The sequence below is a fragment of the Carcharhinus amblyrhynchos genome, unplaced genomic scaffold (genome assembly GCF_965287045.1).
Source record: "Carcharhinus amblyrhynchos unplaced genomic scaffold, sCarAmb.v2.hapA scaffold_49, whole genome shotgun sequence".
NCBI lineage: Eukaryota > Metazoa > Chordata > Chondrichthyes > Carcharhiniformes > Carcharhinidae > Carcharhinus > Carcharhinus amblyrhynchos.
In genome coordinates this window covers 2,615,314-2,629,362 of record NW_027649790.1, presented here as the reverse complement: position 1 = coordinate 2,629,362, position 14,049 = coordinate 2,615,314, and positions in this window count along the sequence as shown.

Below are 14,049 nucleotides of genomic sequence, written 5' to 3'. Positions count from 1 at the left end.
TTCATCACCCTCTGTGGTTGCCAACCCCTGTCGGACATTTTCTTCATCATGTGACATCTGCCTCGAGCCGGCTTTTCTCCTCCACTCCATTTTGATTCTGACAAAGAAAGCGGTTCGAGGGGAAAACCCGGAGGGAATGGGAATGAGGAAAAAGGGAAAGGGTTCAGGGCGCGACCGCTATAAAATACAAGTTCCAGTTCTAAATGTGTTCAGGATCAGACTTCAACCGGAATGTTTCTCCCGAGGGGAGGCTGAGTGGTTGTAGGATGCTCCGTAATCCAGAGTGAGGCTCACAAGACGGGGGACGGTGCGTGGAATGAGTCAAGATGGAGGCATGAGTTCCAAATTCCAGCATTTGGCAGGTTTGATGAGTTCTTTCTGCTGTTACCAGCTTGAACAGGTGATGGCACAGGCTGTGGTGTGAGGTTCTGTTCACATTGGAGCTCAAAAACAGTAACTGCTGGAATTCAGTTCCAACAGACAGTCGCACATTGCACCTGGGGAGCCATCGTGTGACCTGCCTCCTCAATGTTGGACGCAGGATCACTCGAACCTTGAGTTTTGCTGGGAGTCAGGATCCCTCTAGCTTTTGGCTGTTGGGTTAATTAACTGATGCTCTCTTTGTCAATGTCACTGTGTCCGGACTGATAACACTTTAGCTCCAATCTGGGAAATAACGACCGGCAAACCAAAAGAGAAGATGCTGGAAGATCTCAGCAGGTCTGGCAGCACCTGTAAGGGGAGGAAAGAGCTGTTCAAAGGGTCACCTGGTCTCGAAACGTCAGCTCTTTTCTCCCCTTACAGATGCTGCCAGACCTGCTGAGGTTTTCTGTTCTGACTTTGTCAAAAAGACGGTTTAACAGGAGTAATTCCGAGAATTTCCTCTGCTTTCCCTAGCTGAGCTCAGCAGATTTTGCCCGTCCAATCCCAATTCTCTTTCTCTTCCTCCTTCTTGACACCTATTGCTCTCTCTCTGGTTCCTCTCCGTCTTCCTCCTTCTCCCCTTCCCCCTCCTGTCCTGGAGTTACACTGAAATATGGACAAATATTTAATTCATTGAGATTCAGGACAAGGTATTCCGAATTAATCCATTGGCTTGGAGGCACTCACGGTAGCACAGTGGGTTAGCACTGCTGCTTCACAGCTCCAGGGACCTGGGTTCGATTCCCGGTTTGGGTCACTGTCGGTGTGGAGTTTGTACATTCTCCCTGTGTCTGCGTGGGTTTTCTCTGGTTTCCCCCCCCCACAGTCCAAAGATGTGCGGGTTAGGTTGATTGGCCGTGCTAAGAAATTGCCCCTTAGTGTCCAGGGATGCGCAGGTTGGAGAGATTAGTGGGTAAATATGTAGGGATATGGGGGTAGGGCCTGGGTGGGATTGTGGTCAGTGTAGACTTGATGGGCTGAATGGCCTCCTTCTGCACTGTAGGGTTTCTATGATGATTTTCCTCCATCTCTCGCCCCTCATTCTTACCTTTTTTCTCTCTCCATTCCTACCATGCCCCTTTTCTTTCTCTTCACCTTGGAATTCTTACAGTGCAGAGGGAGGCCATTCCATCCATTGAGACAGCACCGAAACAGCATCTCACTCGGGCCCACGCCCCTGCCCTATCCCTGCAGCCCTCGCCCTCCTACCTACCCCAGGTATCTTTTAGACAATTTAGGAGTAATTTAGCATGGCCAATCCACCTAATCTGGGCTGTGGGAGGAGAGTGAACCTACGCAGACAGAGGAAGAATGTGCAAACTCCACACAGTCACCCAAGGCTGGTTTCGAGCGCGGGTCCCTGGTGCTGTGAAGCCCAGTAAGAGGTCTCACAACTCCAGGTTAAAGTCCAACAGGTTTATTTGGTAGCACAAGCTTTCGGAGAACTGCTCCTTCATCAGGTGAGTGGGAGTTGCGCTCACAAACAGGGCATATATAGACGCAAACTCAATTTACAAAATAATGGTTGGAATGCGAGTCTTTACAGGTAACCAAGTGTATGGAGCAGCAGTGCTAACCACTCTGCCACCCTTCCGCTCCTCTATGTCCTCCCTCTTATCTCCTCTTCTTTTCCCTTTCTCCCTTCTCTCTCTAGCATGTCCCTGACATCCTCCCTCTCCTGTTACCTCTATCCCTCTCTCCCTCACTGCTTTTAAATTCTTCTCCCTCTTAATATCACTTTGCCTCTCTCCGTCTCTCGCTGCTTTTCTGAGTGATGACTTTCTTCCCCCATTCTCACCCTCTCTCTTCTCCAGTCTCTCCCTCTCTCTGCCTTCCCTTTCAGCCGAAGCAGATCCTCAGTCGTCGAACAAGAACTCATCTCAAAGTTAAATCCTATCACATAAATCACACTTGGTTGTGAAGCTGCCAGAGGCAACAGAAGCCGATCGTTACCCGATTATTATAGTTGATGATTTAATCACAGAGATCATGGGGAATTCTTCCAGTGTTTTATTATAACCATCAGTCCCAGAGAGATGACAAACTCTGTACACCCACAAAATAATTCAGAACACAGGCTGCAGCCTGGAGGTATTGACACACAGCGCAATGTGTATGTGAAGGAACAACACTGCTTAAAGAGAACATCGACCGTCTCAGTGTCACTCTGAAACATCACACCCTCAGTATAAGGCTCTCAGTCACAACAAACTCTCTCACACCACACTCCCAGTTATAATGCCCAGTCCAGCTGGCCTGTCGGTTGTGGCTCACTGGGTAAATGCTTGCCTGGAAATCACAGGGTTCCAAGTTCAATTCCCAACCCGGCACAGAAATGAAGGTTGATGTTACGGTCTGAGTGGGTGCAGTACTTTCGGAGTGTCACTACTGAGGGAGTGCTGCACTGTCAGAAGGTCAGTGCTGAGGGAGTGCCGCACTGTCAGAGGGTCAGTACTGAGGGAGTGCCGCACTGTCAGAGGGTCAGTGCTGAGGGAGTGCCGCACTGTCAGAGGGTCAGTGCTGAGGGAGTGCCGCACTGTCAGAGGGTCAGTGCTGAGGGAGTGCCGCACTGTCAGAGGGTCAGTGCTGAGGGAGTGCCGCACTGTCAGAGGGTCAGTGCTGAGGGAGTGCCGCACTGTCAGAGGGTCAGTGCTGAGGGAGTGCCGCACTGTCAGAGGGTCAGTGCTGAGGGAGTGCCGCACTGTCAGAGGATCAGTGCTGAGGGAGTGCCGCACTGTCAGAGGGTCAGTGCTGAGGGAGTGCCGCACTGTCAGAGGGTCAGTGCTGAGGGAGTGCCGCACTGTCAGAGGGTCAGTGCTGAGGGAGTGCCGCACTGTCAGAGGGTCAGTACTGAGGGAGTGCCGCACTGTCAGAGGGTCAGTATTGAGGGCGTGCCGCACTGTCAGAGGGTCAGTGCTGAGGGAGTGCCGCACTGTCAGAGGGTCAGTGCTGAGGGAGTGCCGCACTGTCAGAGGGTCAGTGCTGAGGGAGAGAGCACCGAGAAATGGAAGGGTGTGGGTTGGTGTTTTCAATGTGCTCCCTCAGGGGTTGAGCCACATTGGTGATGAAAAATATATAGCAGTGGAAATACTCTGCAAGAAGTGTCCAAGCAGCACATTCAAACACAAAGCTCAGTCCCCAGACACTTTTTGAAATATTATTTCAGACTGGATGGTTCATCCTGCCCTGGATTGAGGTTGAAGCTAAAATGTAAAGATTGCCTAGCCAATCAGCCCACTCGCCAGCTGTAATGTAGACAGGCCAGGTAAAATTGTGTTCAATTGGCTCCTAATGGACTAAGGTACCTGCTTGGTAATTGGTGGGCACATTTCTGACTATTCACAGAATCCCCACAGTGCTGAAAGAGGCCATTCATCCCATCGAGACTGCAACAATCCCACCCAGGCCCTATCCCTCATATTTGCCCCACTGATCCCCCTGACACTAGGGAGTGATTTACCGCGTCCAATCCATCTAACTCACACATCTTTGGATTGTGGGAGGAAACCGGAGCACCTGGAGGAAACCCACGCAGACACGGGGAGAATGTGCAGACGCCACACAGATGGTGACCGGAATTGAATCTGGGCCCCTGGCAGCAGTACTAACTACTGTGCCACCGTGCTACCCCTGTAACATTGTTCTGGAAATTGGTATTGAGCTGATTTAAATATTAAAATTATTATTTGCCTATAGCGGGCCCAGAACTGAAGTCTCCAGGCCTGCTAGCCTCTCCCCAATGCCCCCACCTTCCCCAACCCATCCTGGAGTGGTTCTATCCAGTGGGGTTCACGACAGCTCCCCACCAAGAGGTGTCCATCACCACTGGAGGGAGCAGAGGCCATTGAGGCCTGCCCGCTCCCCCCCCACTCAGGATGTCATGGATAAGGGGCGTTGCCCCCGTAGCAGTGCCAGCCTAGCACCCTGGCACTGCCCAAGGTGCAAACTGGCATTGCAACGAATTCCAAAACTGAAATAATTCACGTCCCAATGACGCAGGATCTGGACAATATTCAGGCTTGGGCTGTAAAGTGCCTCTGGGCATCAGGAAGTACGATAGGGCAGGGTCAGAAAGGGGGCAGGGCACGATCGGTGGGGTGAGGGGTCCCCCCTGGTAGAGGGAGGGATTGGGGCTGGCCATTCAGGTGGGTGGGTGGTTGGGGCTGCCAGGGGGTGCGAGGGGTGGGGGGAGGAGTCAGGATTGCTGTGGGAGGTTGGGGAGATCGGGGCTGGTCAGGAATGTTGAGGGGGGGGGGGTGGTCATTGGGGTTACCCAGAGATGTCCAGGAGGCCAGCAATCGGAGGGTGGGGGGTGGGTGTTGGCCAATGATGGGGGGGGTTGTGGTCGCAGGGCTGGCTAGTGATCTGGAGGCCAGCAATGCATGGCTACTGCGTATGTGCCGATCTCGACACTGACATGTCGGTGCATGCACAGTGACCCACTCAGCACTGTGCTACCGCCCTCTCCAGCAGGAATAGGCCCCTCGCTTTTACAGGGAATCCTGGTGGGACACCCTACAGTGCACACAGTGTGGGAGATTCATTCTGGAAATCACACTAAAAGAAAAATCGGATTGGTGGGAGTTCCAGTTTTCACCCGAATTCAGCACATAGAATTTTTTTGGCAGAATTGCTTCTTAGACAGATTTCTGACAGACAAGGGAATTAAGGGTTATGGGGAGAAAGCGGGAAAGTGGAACTGATCCACTTCAGATCAGCCATGATCTTATTGAATGGCGGGGCAGGCTCGAAGGGCTAGATGGCCTACTCATGCTCCTGTTTCTTATCTGGTTCACTGATGTTCTTTAGGGAAGGAAATCTGCCGACCTTACCCTGGGCTGGCCTACAAGTGACTCCAGACCCACAGCAATGTGGCTGACTCTGAACGGCCCCCTGAAATGTCCCAGCAAGTCATTCAGTTCAAGGGACGGGCAGGAGATCCTGTCCTTGCCAGCTATGTCCATGTCTCATGAAAAATCAGAAAGCGATCCTGGTGCATTAGATTATCAGTGGTTAAGGTAATTGTAATTGTTATATGCAGTAACTCGAGGCGATTTGATGTTGCAAGTAACAAACTATTGATTGAGAATCAGTATATACAACAAAGGGTTTAACAGCACAATGATATAGGCTTCCTCCCAATAATACCCTGAATCTAACAGCAGCCTCACAGCCCCTGGGGTTTTGTGCCCTCACTCCACATGTTCCTCTCCAGGTTCGCACATTCCTGCTCCGTTGGTTGGTCTTGTGACCTACGAAAGCTCACCCATTAAAAGTATCAGAAAATTATCTCTGAAACTGAAGGAAGAATCTGGAAGGCATCTGTGACTCTGGCCTGGTTATATTGATGAGCAGCGCTCCGAAAGCTGGTGGCTTTTGCTGCCAAATAAACCTGTAGGACTTTAACCTGGTGTTGTGAGACTTCTTGCAGGTTGTATCGTGCAGAAACCTGGGCAACAGTAAGAAGAGAGGAACAAGTAATGGGCACGCTCGAGATTTGGCTGCTGACAAGGATGTGTGGAGGGAAGGAAAAGGTCACAGCAAGGAAAGAACACACCAGCGGCTCACTGGGAGGATCGAGGGACGTCGCTAAGAAGAGGTTGATATGTTGGGGTCACCAGTTACAGAGAGACAGAGAGGGAGGAAATTGGGTAAGGTGAGTAAGGAGGAGAAAGGGAAAGCTTAAAACTAGATAGAAATATGTGACAACAGGAAACTCAACCGCAGGGGGAGCTGGAAGAGGAATGGGTGACTGACAGGAGGAGATGGAGGAGGGTGACCAACCAGCATTGGGGCAATCCCATTTATAATGGGAGAAGCTGATCGCAGAAGACTGAAACAGCTAACTCCAAAACTGAAATAATTCACGTCCCAATGCTGCAGGATCTGGGCAATATTCAGCCTTGGGCTGAAAAGTGGCAAGTAGTATTTACACCACACAAGTGCCAGACAATGACCATCTCCAACAAGAGAGGATCTAACCATTGCCCCGTGCCATTGCTGAGTCCCCCACTATCATCACACTGGGTGTTACCATTGACCAGAAACTGAACTGGCCATATAAATACTGCGTCTAAAAGAGCAATTCAGAGGCTAAGAATACTACAGTGAGTAACTCACCTCTTGATTTCCCAAAACCAGTTCACCATTTACAAAGCACAAGTCAAGAGTGTGATGGAATACTCTTCACTACTCCCAACTCAAGAAATCCGACACCATCCAGGACAAAGCAGCCCACTTGGTTGGCACCCAAACGACAAACCTTCACTCCCTCCACCACCAGCACATAGTGGCAGCCACGTGTACCATCTTCAAGATGTACGGCAGCAACTCACCAAGGATCCTTAGGCAGCACCTTCCAAATCCATGGCTGCTACCATCTAGAAGGACGAGAGCAGCAGGTACCCGGCAACACCACCAACTGGATGTTTCCCTTCAAGTCACTCACCATCCTGACTTGGAAATATATCGGCCATTCCTTCACTGTCACTGGGTCAAAATCCTGGAACCCCCTCCCTAACAGCACTGTGGGTGTATCTACACCTCAGGGAATTCAGTGGTTCCAGAAAGCAGCACACCATCAGCTTCTCAAGGGGCAATTAGTTTTGGACAATTAACGCTGGGCCCAGCCAGCAGAACCCACTTCCTGTCAATGATGAAAAATGCTGATTGGTGTTGGGCGGGGGGGGGAGTGGAAGTGAGGGCAGGAGGGTGGTAGGGGGTGGTGGCAGAGGGGGAGGGGGTGGGACGTAAGGAAAATTCCTGTTAGTTGAGGGTTAAATTATGCCTGAATTTTCAGCATTGAGAAAGCGGAATCTGCAGACATTGTGAGTGACCTCTGAAAGTTAATTAGAATGGGAGGTGACCTTGCAGCCACATGACAGCTCATTACGTTCAAATTCATTATTTGCATTTTAAGCAAAACCTTCGATCAAAGCTGCACCTGTCTGCAATTAAACATCTCGCTCTGACCTTGGATCGCTGTGCTATGGCTTCCAGATGCATGTTATCTCAGTAAGTATGCACTGACATTTCCAAAACTATCTCACCGAGAAAGATTTTGCCACGTTATTTTAACCCCTAAAGCGTCAGCTCAGTCTCACTGTCTGGATGTTTGCTGGATTACCCCAGTGTGCCCTGGCTATGCGGGGCACTCATTCTGGGATGGATCAGTTCCTTCTGCTTTCTCCCGGAGTGTAATCATTTCAGTTGACATCCGTTTAGTGACTGGTTTGCTTAACACAATCTTAAATCAGAACTGGCTTCCTACAGTCTTGCTCATGAATATTGTCTTACAGCCAATTACGTACTTGTTTGTTGTGTTGTTTTGGGCAGCACGATGGCACAGTGGTTAGCACTGCTGCCTCACAACACCACGGAACTGGGTTCGATTCCCAACTTGGGTCACTGTCTGTGCGGAGTCTGCACATTCTCCCCGTGTCTGCGTGGGTTTCCTCCTGGTGCTCCGGTTTCCTCCCACAGTCCGAAAGATGTGCTGATTAGGTGCATTGGCACCTAAATTCTCCCTCAGTGTGTACCCGAACAGGCACTGGAGTGTGGGCGACTAGGGGATTTTCACAGTAACTTCATTGCGGTGTTAACGTAAGCCTACTTGGGACTAATGAATGAGTAAAATAAAGTTTCACCAGACTGATTCCTGGGTTGACAGGAATATTGTTTGAGGAGAAATTGGGTCAATCTGGACTGACAGGACTTCAGAAGACTGAGAGAGGATCTCATTGAAGCATATAAAATTCTGACAGGGCTAGACAAACTGGATTCCGGGGTCTGTCTGTCTGAGAGTTTGAGGATGAGGGGGTCACAGTCTGGGGATACGAGGTGGTCCTGAAATGAGGAGAAACATCTTCACTCAGAGGGTGGTGAACCTGTGGAATTCTCCACCACAGAAAGCTGTGGAGACCAAATTTGTGAGTATATTTAAGATGAAAATAGTTAGATTTCTAAACACTAACAGCGTTACGGAGAACGGAAGTAATGAACTGAGTAAGAAGTCTCACAACACCAGGTTAAAGTCCAATAGGTTTACCTGGTAGCAAACGTTACTAGCTTTTGGGGTTTTGCCCCTTCGTCAGGTGAGCCCTGAAAGCTAGTGGCTTTTGCTACCAAATAAACCTGTTGGACTTTAACCTGGTGTTGTGAGACTTCTTACTGTGTTTACCCCAGTCCAACACCGGCATCTCCACAGTATTGAACTGAGACAGAAGATCATCCATGATCATAATGAAGGGTGGAGCAAGCCTGAGGGGCTGAATGGCCTCCTCCTGGTCCTGGTTTCTATGTAGGAACCACTCAAACCAATTCGTACACAGCAAGATCCAACTGACAGCCATGACATAATGACCAGAAAATCTGACTTTAGGAGAAAATAAAACAAAATGTGATGAACGCTGGAAATAAAAACAGAAAATCCTGGATAAAACGCAGCAGGACTGGCAGCATCTGCGGAGAGAGAAACAGAGGACCAATATGATTCTGTTTATCATCTCTCGGATGCTGCCTCACCTGCTGGCTTCCTCCAAACATTTCCTGACTTTCGGTTAATCTGTTTAGAGGTTTTGGTGGATAAACCTTAGCCAGGACACTGGGGTTGAACATCCCGCTCTGCTTTGAGAGATGCCATCATTGCTTTTCTGTCTGCCTGAGAGTGAAGACAGGGTCTCACTTTAAAGACAGCACTCCTGACAGTGCAGCACTCTCTCAGCACTCCCAGCGCCACAGAGCCATGGCTGACTTCAAAGAGAACACCATTCTGTGGGTGAACCTCTGGGCCATTGACTCCAGAATCATTGGGCTGGGATTTTACAGCCTCGCTCATTCCAAAACCATAAAATCTCATCAAAGGTCAACAGACCTTCACATTGTCTACCCCTCAATTGCCCCAATTCCCATGGCAGTAACATTCTGTCCATAGAATCTCGACAGTGTAGAAGAAGGCCATTCAGCCCATCAAGTCTGCACCAACTCTCTGAAAGAGTATCTTACCCAGGCCCAATACTTATCCCCATAACTCTGTGAATTTACCATGGCTAATCCCCCCTAACCTACACATCTTGGGATACTAAGGGGCAATTTAGCATGGCCAATCTGCCTCACCTGCAATCTTTGGACACTAAGGGGCAATTTAGCATGACTTATCCACCTCACCCGCGCATCTTTGGTCTGCGGGAGGAAACCAGAGCACCCGGAGGAAACCCACGCAGACACGGGGAGAACTTGCAGACTCTGCACAGACAGAGACTCAAACTGGGAATCGAACCCGGGTCCCTGTGAGGCAACAGTGCTAACCACTGTGCTGTGGGTTGCCCGTCTAGCTTGGTACAATTGAATAGGGGGCAGTGCCCTACTCCAAGTACCTGGGCAAAGTTGTCAATCTCCTCCAAAGGCCCTGTCCACTGTCTTATCTACTGGCTGTCCGGCAGTGGATTACTGGATAGTGATCAGGAGCCCTGGGGATCGTAGCTGTTTTGCTCTCTCTTTCAGGATCATGAGGTAAATTGTGCCACTTGGCTGGGTTCTTCCTGACCTCTGGGCATGGAGAATGTGGCTCCTACAGAATGGATCCCTTCCCTGATGGGACAAGGGGCCACATAAGAAAGTGGAACAAAATTGTGTTTTTAAACTCCTTTTCTCCACACTGTCTGGTTTTCAGCTCTGAATCCTGGGTAGATCTCAACAAGAGGGAGCGCGATCGCTATCTGATGGCCTTGCCTCAGAGGCCACTCCTTATTCATGTGTTGGGTGTTACACAGCTGAGCCACACCCTGACCTTATCCAACAGCCACACTCACTGAAATCACCCCAGATCCCGTTCAGCTCATTGTGTCTGTGCTGCCTCAGTGAATGGACAATTAACCCCACTCCTCCGCATTTCCCCACAGCCTGACAATTTTTTTCCTTTGTAATTATATATCCAGTTACCTTCTGAAAGCCACCATTGAACCTGCTTCCGCCTCCCTTTCAGGCAGTGCATTCCAGATTAATGTACTTCTTCTCTGAAAAATATCCTCCTCGTCTCCCCCTGGTTTTGCCATTTCTCGTAAATCTTTTGAAACAGAGATTACAGCCAGTGTACACAATTTCTCCCGGTCTCTATCAAAACCCCACGTGACTTGGAACCCCTCAGGTTAAATCTGACTTTCACCTTCCCTGGGCAACCCCAGTTGGAGACAATACACATCTCTTTAACCTATGCTTAATGCTATCTCCACTCACATTGTCTGCACATTTAAGACTTGTTTAGCTGTAAAGGCTCGCATTCTAATCAGTATTCTGTAAACTGTGTGTGCCTTTACGTGCCCTGTTTCTGAACAGAAATCTCCACACACCTGACAAAGGAACAGTGTGTTCAGAAAGCTTGTGGCATTTACTACCAAGTAAACCTGTTGGACTTTAACCTGGTGTTGTGAAACTTCTTACTGTGTTTACCCCAGTCCAACGCCAGCACCTCCACATCACGGCAACCCCAGCTTCTCCAATCCCTCCGCGTAACTGAAATCCCTCTGCCCTGGTAGAATGCTGGTTAACCTCCTCCTCTCTGTCCTCTGCTGCCTCTCTAACACATCGTCTGTCCAAGATATCCTTCCCAGCAGTAAAATGAAAGCAAAATAGCGCAGATGCTGGATTCTGAAACAGAAAATGCTGGAAAATCTCAGCAGGTCTGGCAGCGTCTGTAAGGAGAGAAAAGAGCTGACATTTCGAGTCCAGGTGACCCTTTGTCAAAGAACAGTACAGCACAGGAACATGCCCTTCAGCCCTCCAAGCCTGTGCTGATCACGATTCCCTAACTAAACTAAAAGAAAACCTACTGCCCTTACTCAGTTCATATCCCTCTATTCCCTCCCTATTCATGTACCCATCCAGATGCCTCTTAAATGTTGCCTGCTTCCAGCACCTTCTCTGGCAGCGCATTCCAGGCACCCAGCACACTCTGTGTGAAAAACTTCCCCTGCACATCTCCCTTAAACTTTCCCCCTCTTGCCTTGAACCTGTGCCCCCCCCCTTGCAATTGACACTTCCACCCTGGGAAAAAGCCTCTGATTATCCACCCTGTCTATGCCTCTCATTATTTTGTTGACCTCTATCAGGTCTCCCCTCAGCCTTTCGTCTTCCCAGTGGGGACAATCCTAGTTTATCCAACCCCTCCTCATCGCTAAGTCCTTCCATGTCTCCTTCTTTAAGGCAATTCTAAAGATCTGGTCAGCCCTCCCCAGCACTCCCCTCACTTCTCTCTGAAGTGCCTTGGAAAGGGTTTTGTCCTTTGGTTAACGGCGCTGCGTCAACACAATTTGTTGTTTCAGATCTCAGCTGATGTAATGACATTATCAGAGAAATCATAGAAACCCTACAGTGCAGAAGGAGGCCATTCAGCCCATCAAATCTGCACCGACCACAATCCCACCCAGGCCCTACCCCCATATCCCTACATATTTACCCACTAATCCCTCTAACCTGTGTATCTCACGATGTTAAGGGGCAATTTCTTAGCATGGCCAATCAACCTAACCCACACATCTTTGGACTGTGGGAGGAAACCAGAGCACCCGGAGGAAACCCACGCAGACACGAGGAGAATGTGCAAACTCTACACAGGCAGTGACCCGAGCCGGGAATCGAACCCGGGTCCCTGGAGCTGTAAAACAGCAGTGCTAACCATTGTGCTACCGTGCCGCCCCATTGTAACCGACTGAGTTGGAATGGGTGACTGTGAGCTGTGACTAAACCAGCACATGACTGACAAACACAGGGAAATATGGCTGCAAAGATTTGCTAATTTTGTCCAAGGCTGTCAATAACGGGGGGGGGAGATTAACACAAGATTAAAGTTCAGTGACGAACAGTCCATCCAGCCATTACCACGCAGCAGCTTAAACCAGGAATCTGTGCTTCGAAACAGAGTCATCTAATTACAGTGCAGCCTGAGGCTATAGACATGTTTAAATGGTGGATAATGCCTCGAGAACACAGGGTTATTAGTCAGCAATTTCTCCACAAAGTGAACAAACAGCTGATGTAACTGTCCAAACATTGAAGGCTCACTGAAGACTTTTTTAACATTTTCGATCTGCTACTTCTCTTTCTCCAGGGTTGTAATACTTTATGGTGCATCAGTGCACCTTCCAGCCAAAGACTGCAGTTCATCGACAGTGCAGAAGGAGGCTATTCAGCCCATCGAGTGTCCACTGACTCTCCGACAGAGCACCTTACCAAGGCTCTATCCCCCAACCCAGTTAATCCCCCTAACCTACACACCTTGGGACACTAAGGGGGCAATTTAGCCTGGCCAATCTATCTAACCTGCACATCTTTACATTGTGGGAGGAAACCGAAGCCCCCGGAGGAAACCCACGCAGACACGGGGAGGACACACCTGAGGCTGGAATTGAACCCAGGTCCCTGGCGCTGTGAGGGAGCAATGTTAACCACTGTGCCACTGTGCTGCCCCAGTGTAGTGAGTGGATTGTATATGTCATGGATGGTTTTTGTGATCACTGTGATTAGAAAGAATTGCATTTATATTGCACCTATCTTAATGCAAGTGCTGTACACTCTTGTTGGTTTTTACATTCTTGTTGGTTTCCTTCTAAGAGTTCAAGACAGATGCATTTGTTTACAGTTCCGGCATAGAACTCATTCACAGATCACAGCCAACGCAAGAGAGGTCACAGCTGCTGGGAGGAGGACACCATCTGCTTTTACCAGAGAGGATTTGACAACTTTTCCTTCTGAGAGGGTGAAAAGTACGGGTCTCTTCAGTATTGACGTAGAGATGCTGGCGTTGGACTGGGGTGAACACAGTAAGAAGTCTCACAACACCAGGTTTAAGTCCAACCAGTTTATTTGATAGTAATCCCACAAGCTTTCGGAAACGGTGTTCCTTCGTCAGATGTGTGGAAGGTTCCACAGAGTCATTATTGTCTCCCTGGATTAGAAGCTCTGGTGTGAATTCTGACACCCCCCCCCCCGTTACCTCCTCACATTTCACCATCCCTGAATAATGTCCTGGGTGAGGTTAATTAAGTCAGCAGTGAGTGATTGCTGACTCAGAAGATTATGGGTCCAGACTCCAAAGCAAACCCATTCTAAACTGGCCTTTCGATGTAGCAGTGATGAGTGCTGCAGTGTTGGGCTTTCGGATGTGTTGATTGACTGATGCCCTGTCAATCTAGGCAGGCGTATTAACAATTCCACTGTGCTATTTGAAGTAAAACAGAAGTCCTCCTGCTCTCCTGGCCAACTAGGCAGTGGGGTAGCTTGATCTTGGTTTTGGACAAAACTCAGCACAACATCGAGGGCCGAAGGGCCTGTACTGTGCTGTATTGTTCTATGTTCTATTCTTCCCTGAACCATCATCTCCAGGAATAGATGAACTGCTTCTTCATTCAGTTACTGCTTGTGGGATCTTGAATGTAGCCCAGTCCATCACTCAAACCAGCCTCCCATCCATTGACTCTGTCTACACTTCCCGCTGCCTCGGAAAATCAGCCAGCATAATTAAGGACCCTGGACATTCTCTCTTCCATCTTCACTCATCTGGAAAATGATACTAAAGTATGAGGTTACGTACCGAGCAACTCAAGAACAGCTTCTTCCCTGCTGCTGTCAGAC